Source organism: Oryctolagus cuniculus, chromosome 5 (genome assembly GCF_051225735.1).
Source record: "Oryctolagus cuniculus isolate XC-2025 breed Fujian yellow rabbit chromosome 5, ASM5122573v1, whole genome shotgun sequence".
NCBI lineage: Eukaryota > Metazoa > Chordata > Mammalia > Lagomorpha > Leporidae > Oryctolagus > Oryctolagus cuniculus.
This window is the reverse complement of record NC_142871.1, coordinates 25,615,646-25,634,423: the sequence shown is the minus strand read 5'-3', so window position 1 is coordinate 25,634,423 and position 18,778 is coordinate 25,615,646. Positions and strand designations below refer to the sequence as shown.

Here is an 18,778-nt window from a genome sequence, read left to right as displayed (position 1 = left end):
TGCATATTTTAAACCTAGTGGTCAAAGCAGATCATGACACTTGAAGCACTCATTAAGTAGATGTTGGTTAATACCTCTCAACTCAAAGTAAAAATGCAGTTGTCATTAGTATCAGAACTCCTTTAGGCTCCATGGGAATTTTCTCTTAATAATGAAAATGACATCCATTTTACTCACATGGAGGACACTGCTTTTTGATAAACTATTTGGCCTGTACCCCAAAAATCAAACCTAATTTCTCACTGCACAATCTACTTAGTGGAAATTTTGTTTTGGCACTCTTATAAGATGAAAAAGCAATCAGGCATTTTTTGCAAATTCAAACATACAGATAGAGTATATATATATATACATATATATATATACTGCATATATAAACTGATACTTATAACAACTTGATAAGCTCAAGGACAAAAATCACCAAATAGTAATACATCACTAGAGGAAATGTTTGTAATAAAGTTAAGGTGGCCTTTTTTCTAGGAGGACAGATCATTGCAAATTTAATTAAAGTGAATCATTAATATTTTAAGTAATTTCTATGCTTGATTATGCACTACAAAAGAAGCAACTGTATTAAAGAGAAAAATCAATGGCCCTGGACTAGGGGTCTGAAGAAGCTTAAAAAAAAAATCAGTTCTCTTGTGAAGTATTGAGGTCTAACACTGGGAGTGGGGGAAGAGCAGCAGTATTTATTTGGGGGTCGATTGAGTTATTTTTAAAACGGCAGAAAAGGAAGGAGAAAAATCAGTTCAAATTTTCCAGTATAATGAAAGTGCCGGAAACAAGCCTGTGTTCATTTTAAGCCTACATAACTGTGCAGAGAATACGAGGTTTGCAACGTCAGTTGCACACCCAGCTTCCTGTGTGAATTCTGAGCCATTACAGGTGTCCTGGGCCCTCCGGAGAAACCTATCACCGGGAGACTCCTCGGGTCTCCTCCATGCCAGCCCCACTGCCCGTCGCCTGCCCTGTCCCAGCCGTCGCTCCGTGGGACCCTCTCTCTCCTCTGCACCCCCGCGGGTCCCGCGCCCACTCTCCCGGGCGAAGCCTGCGAAAAGCGTTCCTGCGCGAGAGGACTACTTCCTGCAGTCCTTTCCACGGAGATGCATTCAAGTCGGAGGAGAGGGCGAGGAACCGCTGGAAGAAGCCCTCCTCTCCCTCCTCTTCCTCCTCCACCCCACTGGGAGCCACGTCCCTGAAGGACAACACCCAGGGACACTTCCTGACCTCCGATCCCCCGACTCGGGCTCTCGGAGGGTCGCGGTCGCGTTCGCCCGCGTCCTCTGCTGCACTGGCTGTGTTATGTAAGAGGGACAGCCCGCGGGAGGCACATGCGTTAAAGCGCACGGATCTGTAATAGCAGCTGGGGGTGGCACACCACACACACACACTCACACTCACACGGAGATACGACAGACATCACCCCCGCCACACACACACACACGGCCAGAGCAGTGTTTTCCTGTCTCATCCCGGCCAGCACCCGGCGCACAGAATGGAAGGGCGGGGGTGGGGGTGAAGGGAGGTGAGCGAGAGGAGAGGCAGCAGTCGCACATCTGCTCCGATAGCAGCCGGCAGGGCCGCCGCGGCAGAGCCCCCTCGTTAACCCCCTTCCTGTGGCTGCACCACGTCATGGAACATTCCCGGAACGGGCCAACGTTCCACCCACTTCAGGGAACAGACATAAAGGCGCAGACCCAGCTCCCCACAGTGCACAGCCCAAACACACATGTCCCTTCCCGGTCCCCGGCCAGACGCACAGACCAACACGCATGCAAACAGCCCCCCACCCGTCTCCACGCGCCCCGGGGCCAGTCGGGCCGCGGCCGGGGGCGCTGTGCGGCCGCTGCACCCGCAAAGCGAGGACGCCGCCGCCTGAGCCTTCCATCGAGACAGTCCCCTCCTTCCTCGCTTCCTTCCTTCTCTCCTGCCGTCTTCCTTCCTTCCTTGATGGGGAGGAGAAAGGAGGCACTGAAATGCCCACAGCCGGCGCCCGGGCTGCGCTCGTTCGGCCGCAGGCCGGCGGCCGGGCCCTCGCGCCGCCCGCGCCGCCCCCCGGCCCGCGCCGCGGCCCCCTCCCCCGCTACCTGACCACGGGCGGCCAGCGGCCGCGGCAGCCGCAGCGGTGGTGCGCGCCGGTGCACGTCCCTCATTAGGAACCAGGCACATTCCTGCCTCCAGCGCTCCCGCGCGGCCCCCTCCCCCCAGGACATTACGCAAAGCAGCCTCCCCTCATCTGCATAGATCCCCGGCCAGGGTATTCCCCGCATTTCCCAACGCACCGGACCCCCCCACCCCCGCCGAGGTCTCTCCCATCCCCGCCCCCTCCGACCCTCACCCTGGCGGAACCGGCAAGGGGCCAGGGGCGCGCGCGCCGGCGAGGCGGATGGAGTTCAGCGGCGGCGATTTCGCTAATAAAGTGAAACAAGCTCCTAACGCTGGACGAGGCAGGAAAAACGCAGCACCGAGGCCACTTACCGAGCCGAGGAGGGACCTAGATTCCCGCCGCTCCGCTCTCCCAGTGGTCGGTCCGCCCTCCGCGCACCCCGGCGCGGCACCCAGCACCCCCGAGCGCGGACGTGGAGCGACGCCGTTCACCAGCTGGGAGACCCTCCAAGTTGCTCCGGGCTCCGGGAGCGCCAACGGCCAACACACAACTTGGCAAATACTTGTGCCACAGTCACCGTGGGGTTTGTGCGGCGACCCTCCTGCGCCCAGCTCGCCGCCTCTCCACCCCCTCACCTCCAGCCCGCCCCCGCCGGCCGCCCGCCCGCCCGCCCGCCTGCCTCCGGGCCGCGAGCCCCTCAGGCGGCTGTCAGCTCCCGGCCGCCGCCGCCGCTGCCGCTGCCGCCGCCGCCGCCGGGTGACAGGGGCGGGAGGAGGGCGCGACGCGGCGGCCCGAGCCCCAGCGGGCGAGGGGGATCCTCGCAGCCGCGGCGGCCGCTCACCTGGAAAGTCACCGCTGAGGAGGAGAAGGAGGAAGAGGAGGAGGGAGAGGAGGAGGAGGAGGAAAGCCCCCCGGTGCCCTTGTTGTCGCTGCCGCGGCGGCCGCTCCTCGCCGAGGCTGAGCGTGTCTGGTGGGGGGTGTCTGGTAGCATTTCCTTAAGGACAGAGGGAGGGCGGGCGCGGAGGGAGGGGAGAGATCCCGACCGCCGGCCGCGGCTCCTCTCGCCTTTATTTATTTTTCTGACACTGTACGCAGAGGGGCGCGGGGCCGGGGCCGCCGGGCTCGGGCGGGAGCCGCGAGGCCCGGGCCGCAGCTGTCTGCGTGCGGGAGCCGCAGCGGCCGCCTCCCCTCCCGGGCTGTGGACGCACCGGGTTATTCCTGGCAGCGCCTCCCCGAACAGAAGTTACTAGGAGGAGTGCGCGGCGAGGGCGGGCGGAGGGAGGGAGGAAGAGGGAGAGACTCAGCCAGCGACGTCATCGGATCCCCCAGCGCGTCCCAGGGAGGGAGGCCGAACCAGAAAAACCAGTCTGGAGCCGGAGAGCGGGGAGCGCGGGGCGGCGCGCGGGGCGACCGGGGCGCGAGGGCAGGGCCGGCCCCTCGGCGGCCGCGCTGGGTGGGAGATTGCGGCTGTCCTCCCGCTGACGGGCAGCGGGGAACTCCCTGAAGAGCTGGTCTCTGCTTGTCATGAAACACACACACACACACACACACACACACACACACGGGCGTCTCTGTAAGCCTGAGAATTTCCTTTAAGGATGTGGAAACCTCCCTCGCCCCCACTCCTTCCCATCTTCCACATTTCCCAGAGAATCTTTCCCTGCCTGCCTGCCGAACAGAATTACATAATAACCAGTCCCGACCTCAGATTTTTGTTCGAGGACCTCGGATCCCTTGCCTCTCCCGAGCCCCCGCCTCTATTCACAATTCTGGTATCGGTCCAGAAAAATAAGACCAGCCTGCAGCTCCTAGGTGCATTTCTGGAGCTTAGCAGAGTGTTTTACCAGCACTTTCCGTGCCCCTGCGGAAGCGCCAACTTTTCTCGCGCGCGCGCAACGCCCCCGGGATGCTTTCCCGGGGTCGCTTCCCGGGACGCCTCGGGCGCACCCAGGGACCACAGTCCACCCCCGTCGGGGTTTCCAAATGGGTTTGGGCAACGGCAGAGCCAGGCAGCTGCTGGGCTCCCGGTGGGTCGCGCCGGGACCTCGGGGCGGGCAGCCACCTCCACCCGCGCGCTCCCCTCATCTCGGAAGGGACCGGGAGTAGGAGCGCACCCAGCCCAGGGAGGGCGGGCGAGGGAATCCCAGGCGAGCGGGGGCCGAGGCTCTCTGGGCTTCCTCCCCGGCCCGGCGACACCTGGGATCCCTCGAGCCGTTACCCGGCGCGTGTGGACTCGTGTGCACTCTCCGGCGAGGTTCCCGGGAGGCCAGCGCCCGGAGCGCCTCCTCCGGGTGGGCTCCCCGCCGGGCGCGGACCGCGCTCCACCACGCCTGGGCTTCCGAGTCGCCGCGCCCGGCCGAACCCAGCCGAGCGCCCCGGGCGCCTCCCCGCTTGCCTCTTCCCCTCCTCCCCCGGCCGCGCCACCGCCCTGCCTGGGGCGGAGTAAACAAGAGACGCGCAAGATTTGACCTGGCGCGACCCGGCTTTCTGGCCGGGGTTCCCCCTGAGCAGGTGACTCCGTGGGAGGGGTGGAAATTAGTCTCTGGAATTCCGGGCCAAAGACATGCACTGTGGTTCTGCTTTTAAAGCAGGTATTTCACCAACGGCTGCGCTGTGTTTTGCGTCTCGAATTTCAGATTTCGCAGAAAGGGACCAAATGTCAGGACTTAAAATATTCCCTTCCCTTTTCATTAAAAAGGGATACATTAAAGAGGCGGGCAGCCCCTTCAGGGACGGCCACAGTAGCGCTGCTGGTTTCGTTTTGGTTTGCTTTTGTTTTTCATTTCGATCTATACTCCGGGGGATTTGAGGCCTCCGAGCAGTGGCGATGTTGTTGGCACCGGCGACCCTATACAAACAAGCGGTGATACCTTTTTCTTACTCGATTTTTTTCGGAGGAGAAAATCTGAACATTGGGAATACGTTCCACCGTGTCCGTCCTTTAGGTTCATCTCACTCACATTCGGGGCCTACTTCCGCTTAAGCAGCTTCTGCTTTCATTGTATAGGTCGTTTAATAGTCAACCTTTGTTAAGTGGAAGACCTTAAGAACAACTCACGGGATCATCATTTTCCTCTAAGTGTGTATCATTGCATTTTTAAACATCCATTTAAAACGCAAAATCTGATTTCCAAAAACGTTTTTTTCATTTTGAAACCCACCTGCTATATAGTCCCAGAGCCCATTTTATTTAATTGCTTAATAGCCAAGATTAAGCAATTGCTGTAAGAATCCAATTTCTCTTAAGCACGCACAACAGCAGCTGCCCAAGTTCCCAGAAACTGAGCAAGGAAAGTTAACAGGCAGCATTTTGCTTCACTAGGATGATCGTTAGTTGAAGCCTTAAATGGCTGTTGAAAAGTCCGGATTAAGTAGTGTAATGTGAATATGAAGATATTCAGGTAATTTGGATAGTTCAATTTAAAAACAAATAGGCACAGCAAACATACATCCATTTTGGTGATCTGATCCCAAGGCCCATGGAGAATCCCTGAAAGTAGCCTTAAATCAAAGGTGGAGGCGTTTTCATTAGTTCATTTGTTTCAAAAATCATCAAGACCTAAAGAAGACAGCATGGACTGTGTTGAAGGGAAAGTAAAAATGCATGTGAATCCGCGGCAAGCTAGGAAGAATACCTTCTTTAAGTGAATGTGTCTTTGTGGCTAGTAGCAAGTTGTTTGCAGTGGAACCACTCTCACTACAGAACAAGCCAACAGGAGCCATTGCGGAGCCTGAGGGACACTGGGCTCTGAGAGAAAGCCGCTTGTGGTGGCCGTCTTTTCCCATAGAAGTGGGCTAGTGGGGCTGACTTGCCTCAATGTGGGGGCCGCGCTCAGAGGGCTGCATGGACTTCCTCTATATGAGCATCGCCCTCACAACACACGAAGAGGTCTTCAGAACATTCGTGGAAAATACATATTATGAAAAACACACAGATTTCAAAAAGCATTGCACCAAAAATAGACATCTTTTCATTTTCCACAACCCTTTTAAAGTCCCTCATGTTTTGTCTATATCCCAAACATGCCATTCATGCTTTGTGAATGTTCAGAGTAACAAGCATTCCTTTTCCCTGTGACAAGAGGCATTGTGGGAGATAACTGCTGGGTAGGGGGCACCCAAATGGACAACAGAAGCAAGAACTTCTTGTCATCATTTGTCCATTCCTCAGTTTCAAAGGAAAAGAAAATTTGGTAATATGGGCTGTGGGTATTAAGAAAGTGTGATCATAACTAGCTACGTGGCATATTGCCTGCTTCAGAATGTTGTCAGAAAATCACTTTGAGATGAAATCACTTTTTTTAAAAAAGATTTATTTATTTATTTGAAAGTCAGAGGAGAGGAGAGGCAGAGAGAGAGGTCTTCCAGCCAATGGTTCACTCCCCAATTGGCCGCAATGGCCGGAGCTGCGCCAATCCGAAGCCAGGAGCCAGGAGCTTCTTCCAGATCTCCCACATGGGTGCAGGGGCCCAGGGACTTGGGCCATCTTCTACTGCTTTCCCAGGCCATAGGAGAGAGCTGGATCAGAAGAGGAGCAGCCAGGACTAGAACCGGCACCCATATGGGATGCCGGCGCTTCAGGCCAGGGCACTAACCCACTGCACCACAGCGCCGCCCCGAGATGAAATCACTTTCAGTCAAAAGTTATTGAGTGACTGCGAGTGCCGAAGATGTTCAGGATACTCAGTGAGCAGGGGTAAGAGCTCTGCTTTCATGTGGGCGGAGGAACAGGAGAGACATAAACAGGAGAAACGTATTATATAGGACTTGGAAAGGCAAAGAATTTTGAACAGGAGGAGCCTAAAATAAGGTAAAGGATGGGGGCAATTATGCTGTTATATGAAATAGGAAGTTCAGAATGCAACTTGTTGGGAAGCGAGATTCCTGCCTAGGTTTGAAGGAAATGACGTAGAGGAGGTATCTGGGGAACAGAGTCTGCAGCTAGAGGGAACAGCTGAGGGAAAGCTCCAAGTGCTGAAATGTTTGCAGACCTCAACAGGAACACTGTGACTGCAATAGAATGGGACGACCAGGGAACCGCCTCCCAGGCCACTGCAAGGACTCTGACTCAGAATAAAAGCATGAGAAAAGACAGGATTTGGGTCTTCACAACCCGTTGCACTAAATCCGAATCTTTGTAGGCACAGGATTGTGCATTTCTAGCAGATATCATAGTTGGTAGGCGTTCTAAAGCTCAAGACCTACTGCTGTAGAGCCTGGAGCCTGGTGTACCGGGGCAGGAGACCTGGGTCCCACTGACACTGATGACACAGGCAGGAGACATTGTACACAATGCTTCTAGAACCAAACACACCCATGTCACTTGCCAAGACTCTTTCAGTTAAATCCTCAAACAAGTTCAATGAAGAACGGGCTTTCATCGATGCCCATAACCACAAACCAAAGACCTACATCCAACTCTGTGAGATCCTAGGGTGCAGATGCTCTTATCTCAGTCTTTCTCCATCTCTCAGCTCTTCGTACCTCTGCTTCCCAAACCTTCGGCAGGGTGGTGGCGGCGATTCTAGATCATCCTTTGCCTGGTTTAGTGGGAAAAGACCTTGTCAGGTAGCTCAGGCAGCCTTAGTCCTGTCGTTGCACGTGAACCACCCTCAGGCTTGGCTGGCAGGGGACCTGATTGGTCACATATGGATCTGGAAGAGGGATGGAGAAGTCCTCATGGGGAAATAAATGCTGTTCCCCCCCAAAAAAAAGAAAAGGATTTGAGCACACTGGGGTGGGGTTGATGGGTCTACTATTTCCCCTAAGTCTTTTGGCCTTCTTTTCTCTATTTTTTTTATATTGGGGAATTGCTCAGGATTGTGTGTCTGAGGTCTTATGACTATAACTTTTATATAAATCACTGTAATGGATCCCTCCTTAAGACTGTTCACAATGAATTAGCCGGCATGCTATTGCCTCAGAAAAATTTACTGCACTGTAAATCAGGCACCGCAGGGGTTACCTGCTGTGGGGTTCCGATGAATAGATGGAATGTAGCCTTAGGTCTTAGTAAAAAGCAGTGACTTAGCACTCCCTATCTGATGGAGCTTCCACTTCCTACTCATCGGCTTTAATTAGTATATGGAGAAAAATTAGGTGGTGTCATGATTTATGTGTGAAGAATATTTAGGTCTTTAAAAATTAATTGAAGAAAAGAATTTTGAGGGAAACCTGCCTGTCTGTTGAATTGTTGCTAGGATACAAGTTCCAGTGTGCTAATAATGTAGGCTATCCTCTTCATCCCGGGGTTTATGTCCTCTGGTGGGGATGCACAGAGAATGATGCTACTGAAGGATCCATCAGCCAGAATCCTGCCGTGATTCTAGGTGAGGTCTGTTAGTGGAAGGATGCAGCGCTTCTCCTTGTAGTTTTCATAAGATAGGCAGAACTTCTAGACATCCAGCTAACCACATGTCACCCCATACTCTAGAATTTCCCTATGTATATTCCAAAGACCACCTGTAGACTATCTGCTTAATTAAAAATCTGGGTTGTGGGGCCAGCACTGTGGCATAGCAGGCAAAGTGGCTGCCTGCAGTGCCTGCATCTCATATGAGCGCTGGTTCGAGTGTTGGCAGCCCCACTTCCAATACTGCTCTCTTCTATGGCCTGGGAAAGCAGTATAAGATGGCCCAAGTCCTTGGGCCCCTGCACTTGCATGGGAGACCCGGAAGAAGCTCCTGGCTCCTGGCTCCTGGCTTTGGATCAGCACAGCTCCAGTCATTGCAGCCATTTGGGGAGTGAACCAGCAGATGGAAGACCCCCACCCACCCACCGTGCCTCTCTGTAACTGCAATGAACATATAAATCTTTAGAAAAAAAAGTTGGGGTTGTGCCTTAGATTTATAAAATTGGAATCCTCAAGGTCAGGATCTGGGAAACTCCATAGCAAATAAGTTTTCCAGGTGACTGCTGTTCTCATCAAAGTATGACCACCATTTACTCTGCCTCTGGGATTGGACTGTGTCGCTCCCCGTCTTCGTGGAGGAACGACACAGGATTCTGCGCTGTTCTTTTGTCTGCTCGGCCCTTCCCGGGTTTGCTGCTGGTTCTTCCCGGGTTGGCTACTGTCCCTTCCACCTCCGTGGAAGGGCAGTTCCCCCGGCCACTTTCCCCACTTCCGCGGGGGAGTGGCACACCACCGGCCGGCTCTCTCGGGGGCTGCACAGGTGTTCCTTCAGATAGATGTTCCCCTTAGATGTTCCTGGTGCATGTTGTCTCTCTCCTCCTTTATAGTCCTCTTCCGCCAATCCCAACTCGGCTGCCCACACGCCGAGTACGCTGCTCTCCTCCAATCAGGAGCAGGATCAGCTCCTGGAGGTCATCACTCAAGTTGGCAAGAGGCAGCTGCGTAGAAGCTGTTTTCTCCTCTCCCAGCGCCATATTGTGGGAGAACAGATGCATAGAATAAGTCTTAATTCCAGTAACTTAGTCTAGCCCGGGTTGCTCCCCACAGATCCCCCTTTCTTTTTATTTTTGGGTGTTGATACACGCCTGTCTTCGGTGCCCCGCGGCACACACTCTGCTCTGCTTGCTGGAGGTGCCCACAGGTGCTTACAAGCCCTACCAATAAGGCAAACCGAATCCGGGTCCTCTCTTCACCATGTTGTGAGGAGGTTTTTAGGCGCTGATGCGTGCCTGTGTTCGGTGCCCTGCAGCGCATGCTCTGCTCTGCTAGAACTGCCTGCAGGTGCTTACAAGCCCTAGCAATCAGGCAAACCGAATCCAAGCCCTCTCATTGCCGTCTTGTGGGGAGACTTATTGGTGTTGATTCATGCCTATCTTCGGTGACCTGCAGCTCATACTCTGGTCGAGCTGCCTGCTGGTGCTTATCGCCTAATCAGGCAAACCGAATCCAAGCCTTCTCATTGCGGTATTGTGGGGAGACTTATTGATGTTAATTCGTGCTTGTCTTAGGTGACCTGCGGCGCATAAGCTGCTAGCCGCCCGCAGGTGCTCACCACCTCCCTAATCAGGCAGACCGAATCCAAGCTCTCTCATTGCCATGTTGAGGGGAGGCCTTATTTTTCTCTATTTCTCTATCTCTGGGCATTCCTATCTCTCCTATTTTACTTCTATCTGCCAGCATTCCTATTTCTCTCATTTTACTTCTAAACTTCTGTTTCTCTTATCCCTGCGGCTTCCCGGCGCCCGCCCCGAGGCTGCTTCTCGGCGGCTTCCCGGCTCTGAGCCGCTTCAGCCTGCGCTTCTCTCATTTGCGCGGCTTCCCGGCTTTGCGCGCGCACTCCGCGGTCTCCGTGCCTACACCACGGCCTCGCACTAGCCCCACGTTCCCTATCTATTCACGCCCCGCGCGCTCTCTCTGCACGCGGCGGCTTCCGCGAGTCACACAGCGTAGCTTACGTTTCCGCCACCACCGGTATTCAATCTAAGTTCCCCGGGCTAACCTGGCGAATTCAACCTATAGCTTATGTTTCCGCCTTACGGTTTGGCTTCCCGTCTTTTGCTCCCCGGGCTAATCTGACGGATTCCAACCTGGCGGCCCACGTCTCTGCCTCTGGTTCCAGATTTTCGCCTTTTGCCCCCCGGGCTGACTTAAAGAATTCCAAACTGGCTTACGTTTCCGCCTCGGCCTGCCCCCCGCGGCTTCAATTTCCCTAACATTTTTCTCTACCCAGTATATTTCCCTAAGTTTTCTTCCAACAATATTCCTCCCTCATTTCTCCTGGCTTCTCCCCACAGTCCGTATCCGAGTCTGTTTGTTCTAGCTTTCACTTTCGCTTTCGACCTTAGAGATTTCTCCCGGCTTCCCCCCGTAGTCCGTATCCGAGTCTATGCCTAGGCTTTCAATAGCTTCTTCTGGCACCTTTTTCGTCCGGCTTTTCCCTAGGCTCTTTGCTAGTCTCTCTCTCTCCGGTATTTTCCCACTTCTTCCCGTTTCTTCCCTCCTAGGTTTCCTATCTGAGTCACGGCACCATTATGTCGCTCCCCCTCTTCGTGGAAGAACGACACAGGACCCTGCGCTGTTCTTTCGTCTGCTCGGCCCTCCCCGGGTTTGCTGCTGGTTCTTCCTGGGTTGGCTACCATCCCTTCCACCTCCGTGGAAGGGCGGTTCCCCCTGGCCACTTTCCCCACTTCTGCAGGGGAGCTGCACACCGCCGGCCGGCTCTCTCGGGGGCTGCACAGGTGTTCCTTCAGATAGATGTTCCCCTTAGATGTTCCTGGTGCATGTTGTCTCTCTCCTCCTTTATAGTCCTCTTCCGCCAATCCCAACTCGGCTGCCCACACGCCGAGTACGCTGCTCTCCTCCAATCAGGAGCAGGATCAGCTCCTGGAGGTCATCACTCAAGTTGGCAAGAGGCAGCTGCGTAGAAGCTGTTTTCTCCTCTCCCAGCGCCATATTGTGGGAGAACAGATGCATAGAATAAGTCTTAATTCCAGTAACTTAGTCTAGTCCGGGTTGCTCCCCACAGACTGGGCTGGCTGCTGAGAGGCCCTCTCCTGTCTTTATCACATTCCTCAGGTTTCATGTGACCTCCCATAGCAAACTGATTCTTTTCCCGTACAAAAATATAATTATGGCTCTTATTTTAACCAGGCTTTATTTTTGCAAAAATATGTTAGGAAAGAAAAAGGGGGCAGGCATTGTGCTGTAACAAGGTAAGCCACCCCTTGAGATGCCCACATCCGATGTGGGCGTGCTTAGGATCAAGTCCCCAACTTTGCTTCTGATCCAGAATCCTGCAAACACCAGTGTACACCCTGGGAGACAGTAGGTGATGGCCCAACCACTTGAGTTCCTGGCACCCATATGAGAGACCCGAGTGGAGTTCCTGGCTCCTGGCTCCTGTCATGGACCTGGCCCAGCCCTGGACATTGCAGGCATTTGGGGAGTGAACCAACAGATGGAAGATCCTTTCCTATCCCTCTGTGTCACTCTGCGTTTCAAATAAATAAATAAAATAAAAGCTTGAAAAACAGAAAATTATCCCAGTGAATGATCCAGCTGATCATTCTCTCTTCCTGTGGGAAGAGAGAAGGGAAGGGAGCTGGAGCAGTCAGCTGTTAGGGTTGAACAGAGGCAAGCAAACTAGTGGGTGATGGTTTCCTGGTTTAGGCTGGGACCAACCCTGCCCAGTTTATGAAGTACACTGCAAGTTTTAGCAGTCCAAGCTGCTAGTGAAACTAGCTTCTTACATTCTGGAGAGCCCTCAAGGGATGCCTACACCATATCTTTGTGTATACAAAGATACAGTGATACCTCATGGATAATCTTCTTAAAGACTAAAGAACACAAATCATATTAAGAAGCAGCCAAGAAGAATAAGGCTCCACCTAGGATTACTAATGCCTGAAGTGCTGCCTTAGATATAGGGAAATGTAGATACAACATTAACAATTTAAGAGTATCACATCAATCACAAGCCTATCCTGTCTTCTTCTATCACCGTCCTACAACTCCAAAATCAGCTAGAGCTGAAATCTTTCCACTTAACCATTACTGCTTAAGGTTAAGTCTTCATATCTGTAGAAATCTTCCCTTACAAACTAACTATAAATAGCACACTCCTAACTCTTAAGCTCCTAATTAGTCATTAACTTCTTATGAAAGATTAATTTATTAGATTGTGTTTTCAAAGTGACAGCTAACTTAGGACTCAGACTGATTTATCTTGACAAAGCATAGGATGGCAATGATAAAGGCAGGTGTAGATGAAGGGGGTTGAAACAGAGAAGCCCAAAGCATGGGCTAGCCATACTAGCAGACATACTAGGGGCTAGGAGTAGAACACAACTGAAGGGTAAAAGAGGCAGAAACATGGGGGGTGGGGCAAACACAAAAGCAACGTCTTTGGCAGCTGATGATGCCTCTGCTCAGAGCCTGTGAGCAGAGCAGTCACAAGGATCCAGGCTGATGAGGCAGGAGCGAGGTGGGTGGCCCTGTTAGCACAGATGCAGGCCCCAGCTCTGATCCTGAGCTGGTGGCAGACTTGTGCCCTTTCTGGGCCTCATTCAAACAATGAGGGGGTTTCCTTTCAACCCTAAGTTTCTGAAATCTGAACTCTTGAAAATTTTACAGAAAAAAAGGGAACAGGAAGAAAGGGGAGTAAAAAGAGCAGAACAAGGGAGAGGGCTCAAGGACCTTCAAATTCCCCCCCCCCCCCCCGCCCCCTGAGCTTTAGCAATTCTGTCTTGGGTCAAAACATCCACTTCCAATCTTAAAGAAATAGGTGATAGGTGTTCATAGGAGGGTGAATGGTAGTAATAAGAATTAGAGGATAGAGATTTTGATTAACACCTAGGCCATGTAAATTCAACTGGGAAACCTGGTTCTCATTATCAGCTTTAATACATTTCTCTCTCTGTAACTCTGCCTTTCAAATAAAATAAATAAATCTTTTTAAAAAAGTTTTAGGGGAAAATGTGCATTATTCTTGAAATGACTGCTGAGGTCTTTTCCTTGGTACCAAAGTCCTTAAACTTCTAGGATTTCTGAGAACAGTGACTTGACTCACTCCCAATCTATCTGTTGGTCTGTGGTAGAGTTGACCCTCTTTCATTAGCTTTGAACTCTGAGTTGAGAACAGAAAAACAAAAGGAAACAATGTCAAATAGTTGTCATTAAGCTTTTTGCAGCAATTTGGGCCCTTAGAAATCCTGTGTAATAAAATAAGATCACCAGTTAAAAGCATTACATCAAAGAGATGATTTGATGAGAGAATGTCACCTCAAATCCAGAAGAGGGTACTCTCAATGAGGAAGGTGATAGGAAAATTATGTGGATAGGGTGGGCTCACTTAGCTGTTACTGGGCTGACAATAGTGTAACTGCTGAGGTAGTCCCCTGCAACTATTAATGTGTATCATGAACCCAAAGCAGGAAGAAACAAGTGTGTTGTAGCAATACATTTTGAACAAGAGTCATAGGAAATACATATTCTGTTCCAGGATATTTCCACAGGGAAAATTAAAATCACAAAACATATTATTTACTCAAGAGGGTTGAGTCAATTATTTCAAAAGTTCACCTGAGGTCCAGCGTTGTTGCATAATGTGTTAAGCTATTACTAGGGACATCTCTATCCCAATTCAAGTCCTGGCTGCTCCACTTCGGATCCAGCTCCTGTTAATAAGGCTGGGAAGCAGCAGACGATGGCTAACATAGTTGAGTGTGTGTAACTCACATGGGAAACCTGGTTGGAATCTTGGCTGCTGGCTTTGGCTTGGCCCAACCCCTGTGATCACTTGAGGAGTAGGCTAGCAGATGGAAGATCTCTCGATGCCTCTGCCTCTTTCTGTGTCTCTCAAATAAGTAAACAAATAACTGAAATTTTCAAGTCTAGTTATACAGATGAGGCTGCTGGCAGTGACTTTAATAGAGTGTAACTATTTAAAATTTAATTGTTTTATATGTTTTCAAAAAGGTTTTTTGGAGGGCTGTCATTGTGGCACAATGAGTTAAGTCACTCCTCGTGAAGTTGCGATCGCATATTGAAGTGCTGCTTTGAGTCCTGGCTGCTCCACTTCCAATCCAGCTCCCTGTTAATGTCCCTGAGAAAGCAGCTGAGAATGGCCCAAGTACTTGGGCTCATGACAAACACATGGGAGACCCAGGTGGCATTCCAGGAGCTTGGATTCAGCCTGGCCCAGCCTCTGCTGTTGTGGCCATTTGGGGGAGTGAAGGAGCAGATGGAATGTCTCTGTGTGTGTCCCTCCCTCTCTCTTTCACATAAGTAAAGTTTATTTTAAAAAATAGTTAAAAATAGTTTTTTTATTGTTTAGGAACTACATATTGAGAAGTCATTTCTCATTTGCATCTTTGCCATATAGATGAACATATGAAGACCTTCTGTTCAAACGAATTGATGTGTGCCATGCCACCCTCTGATTTTTCCTCATTTTTTATAGGTCAATATAAAGTTTATTTACTTTTTAAAAGATTTATTTGTTTGAAAGGCAGAGTTACAGAGAGGCAGAGAGTGAGAGAGAGAGAGAGAAGGAGAGAGAGAAAGGTTTTCCATCCACTGGTTCACTCCCTAGATGGCTAAAACAGCTGGAGCTGAGCCAATCCAAAGCCAAGAGCCAGGAGCTTCTTCCAGGTCTCCCATGCAGTGCAGGGGCCCAAGCACTTGAACCATCTTCTACTGTTTTCCCAGGCCACAGCAGAGAGCTGAATAGGAAGTGGAGCAGCTGGGGCTCAAACTGGTGCCCGTATAGGATGCTGGCACTGCAGGCGGCAGCTTTACCCACTACACCACAGCACCAGCCCCCACATTGTTTTAAAAACATTTCTCCTGGACTAGATTGTGGAATCCAAAACTGGAAGATTCTGCTAAGAGTGCACTGTATTGAAGGGCCGGTGTGGAGCATAGCCACTAGCTGCTGCCTGCGACACCAGTATCCCATGTGGGTGCCAGTTCAAGATCCAGGTGCTCTACTCCTGATCCTGCTCCCTGCTAATGGCCAGTGAAAAGCAGTGGAAGATGGCCCAAAGACTGGCGCTCCATGTGGAGGACCCAGATGAAGTTCTTGCCTCCTGGTTTTGACCTGGCTCAGCCCTGGCTGTTGCAGCCACTGGGGAGTGAACCAACAGATGAAGACCTCTCTGTGTCTCTCCTTCTGTCTCTGTAATTCTGACTTTCAAATAAATAAATAATTTTTAAAATTTATTTATTTATTTTAAAAGTAGAGTTAAAGAGAGTAAGGGAGAGGGAGATATTATCCATCTGCTGGTTCACTCCCCAAATGGCCTCAACACCCAGGGCTGGACCGGGCTGAAGCCAGGAGCCAGGAGCTTCAATAAGGTTACATCACTAGGTTTATTATACCTTTGTGTGTGTAACTGTAACTCAGATTAATGGGGAATATTTTTAACACTTCAACCTCCTTATGTCCCTTTTGAGTTAATATGTCCCCAAGATAATCAGTATTTTACCTTCAACTGACATTAGGTTTTTTTTTTCTTTTTTTGAGTAGTATATGTATGTGTGTACATGTGTGTACTTACATATTTAACAAATAATATCGTGTATCTGTATGACAGAAGATATTGGGCAAGCAAGGCTGACGAAGCCTTTAGGCTATATGCGGTTCATATACTGATTGGAGAGCTGATAGAAAATAAACTAACGAATTGGACAATTTCAAATTGTGAAAAATGACAAAAAGGAACAAAAGAGAATCAGTAAATTATAAATCAGTAGGATGGAGCACTCCTGGATGGGAGTGAAGGTATTTGTAGAGTTGACATTTGGGCTGGGAACCAACTGATGAAGAGCAGGGAAAGAGGGTCCCAGAAAAGAGAACTGAAAGAGCAAAAACCCTAAGACAAGAAGCAGCTCTCAGTGCCATGAGGAACTGAAAGGCCAGTGTGGCTGCACAGGGGAGGGGCCACACCAGAGGAGAAAGTCCTAAGAGATGATGTAAGAGACTCCCAGGGAAATGCCTTCTTGGCCAGAAGAGGACGGACATATGGATTTCACAAAAAGAAGTTATCCGTGTTAGTCTATTAATTAATTCTGAAACGTTCCCCAGAAACCACCCTCAGTAAATAAATACTGGCTGCTGAACATGACTTGTAACTGGGTGACAGGTCAGCAAGGAAAGAATTCCAAGGCAGAGGGCTTTCTGAAAGCATAATTATACATATTGATAATACAAAAGGAAAATAGTTTTTAAGGTAGCAAATCCTAAAGAGAATTTGGATAATGTGGGTGCTGTCCTTCACATTTTTCTACGGCTAATTAGAGAGAGCTGAGAAGCACACAATGCTGCCCACAGCCCTGCCAACCCATTATGGGCACTTCTAATTTCAGATAAATGAAGCCCTTAGTTACCACCCCCGGCTTGTCTTAGCATATCCATTGTATTATCAGAGAAGAGGAGTAAAAATAATAGCCCTCTGAACATCTGTAAAGGGTGTCTTTCTCTTATTAGTAGATACTTACAAGTTCAGATCATCTCCCATGTTAATGAAGCAACTCCCAAATTTACATTACTCTGAAAAATCTAATCTTTCCATTTTTCCCCTGTACGCAGAAAATGTGATATTTGCCTAGGTGGCTTAGTTAGAGCCTAAGATTTTTATTGTATAGTAGAAAGAAAGTAATGTTTATGTAACATCTCAGATATGTGTATATTATGTGTGTATATCCTTTTCAGTAAATGTTTTGTAGGCAATTCTGATTTTAAAATGCAGTAAAAAGTATTTCTCATAAATATATTAATCTTTATATACATATATCAACTTAAAGATACGCTAAAAACAAATAGCTAATTGGTACCTCTAAAGCTCATCCTTGAAGGGGCCAGTGCTGTGGTGTTAAGCCATCGTCTGTGGTGCCCATGTCCCATGTATATGCCGGTTCCCATCCCAGCTGCTCCACTTCAGACCCAGCTTCTTGCTGGTGTGCCTAGGAGGGCAACAGAGGATGGCTCAGTTTCTATGGCCTCTGTGCCCATGCCGGGGACCAGGGGGAAGCTCCTGGCTTTGATCTGAACCAGCCCTGCAGTCCTTCCAGCGAATGGAAAATCTCGCTCTCTCCCTCCTTCTTCCTCTGTAGCTCTGCCTTTAAAATAAATGAATAAATTCTTAAAAACAAAAGAAAATGAAACCTCATCCTTGGGGCCTGTGATGTATTGTAGTGGGTTAAGCTGCCACCTGCAATGCTAGCATCCCATAAGGGCATTGGTTCAAGTCCAGGCTGCTTCACTTCTTCTTTTTTATTTTTTATTTTTTTTTTTAAGATTTATTTATTTGAAAGTCAGAGTTAGACAGAGACAGAAGGAGAGGTAGATGGGGGGGGGGTGTGTCTTCCATCTGCTGGTTCACTCCTTAGTTGGCCACGATGGCTGGAGCTGCACCAATCCGAAGTCAGGAGCCAGGAGCTTCCTCCGGGTCTTCCATGAGGGTGCAGGGGCCCAGGGACTTGGGCCATCTTCTGCTGCTTTCCTAGGCCATAGCAGAGAGCTTGATCAGAAGTGGAGTAGCCATTACTCAAACTGGTAGCCAACTGAAGCTAGGAGCCAGGCGCTTCTTCCAGGTCTCCTACCTGGGTGCAAGGGCCCAAGGTCTTGGTCCATCTTGTACTGCTCTCCTGTGCTATAGCAGAGAGCTGGATTGGAAGTGGAACAACTGGGACTCAAGCATGCACCTATATAGGGTGCTGGTACTGCAGATGGCAGCTTTACCTGCTACACCACAGTGAAATTTTTTAATCTATAGATTAAGAGTGGAATTATAGGTGAGGCCCAATTTCCTTGCAACTCTAATATTCCAATATTCTACACTTCTTACTCATATGACCTTAGTTTTCTCATCTTTATAATGGGCCTAGTAATAGCATTTGCCTCATGGAATTTTTGAGAGGATAAAATGAATTAGGACAAGTTGACATTCTGAGAACAGTACCTGGCACATGGGAGGAAGTACTTAGCACATACTAGCTTTTGTGATGAAGGTGATGATGATGGCTCCATTTACAAATAGGGTGGTCAATAGAAAATACTCTGTGTCAGACTGTGGTTTCTCTTCTTTCCAGGGCCAGTGTCACAGTTACCAAGATTTTATCCTTTACAGCCTCTTAAAAAAAGGTTTATTTATTTATTTTAAGGAATTATAGAGAGAGAGGGAAGAGAGAGAGAGAGAGAGAGAGAGAGAGAGAGAGAGAGAGTTCTTCCATCTGCTGGTTCACGCCAGAGACAG

General features: G+C 50.0%; 1 protein-coding gene across 25 annotated transcripts in view; it reads right to left on the bottom strand.

Moving 5' to 3' along the window:
• HIVEP2 (HIVEP zinc finger 2) overlaps positions 1 to 3,371 on the bottom strand; it is a 214,846-nt gene extending 211,475 nt beyond the window's left edge. For 4 of the 25 annotated variants that reach the window (XM_089333692.1, XM_070073481.2, XM_051855303.3 and 1 more), the window contains exon 1: positions 2,952 to 3,371. The gene's annotated coding sequence lies outside the window, so the exon portion shown is untranslated. Of the gene's footprint in view, positions 1 to 1,793; positions 1,894 to 2,090; positions 2,227 to 2,481; positions 2,775 to 2,951 lie in introns of those variants that run through there. The other 21 variants (XM_070073483.2, XM_051855304.3, XM_051855316.3 and 18 more) reach the window with 15 other exon arrangements.
• Positions 3,372 to 18,778: the final 15,407 nt, after the last annotated feature.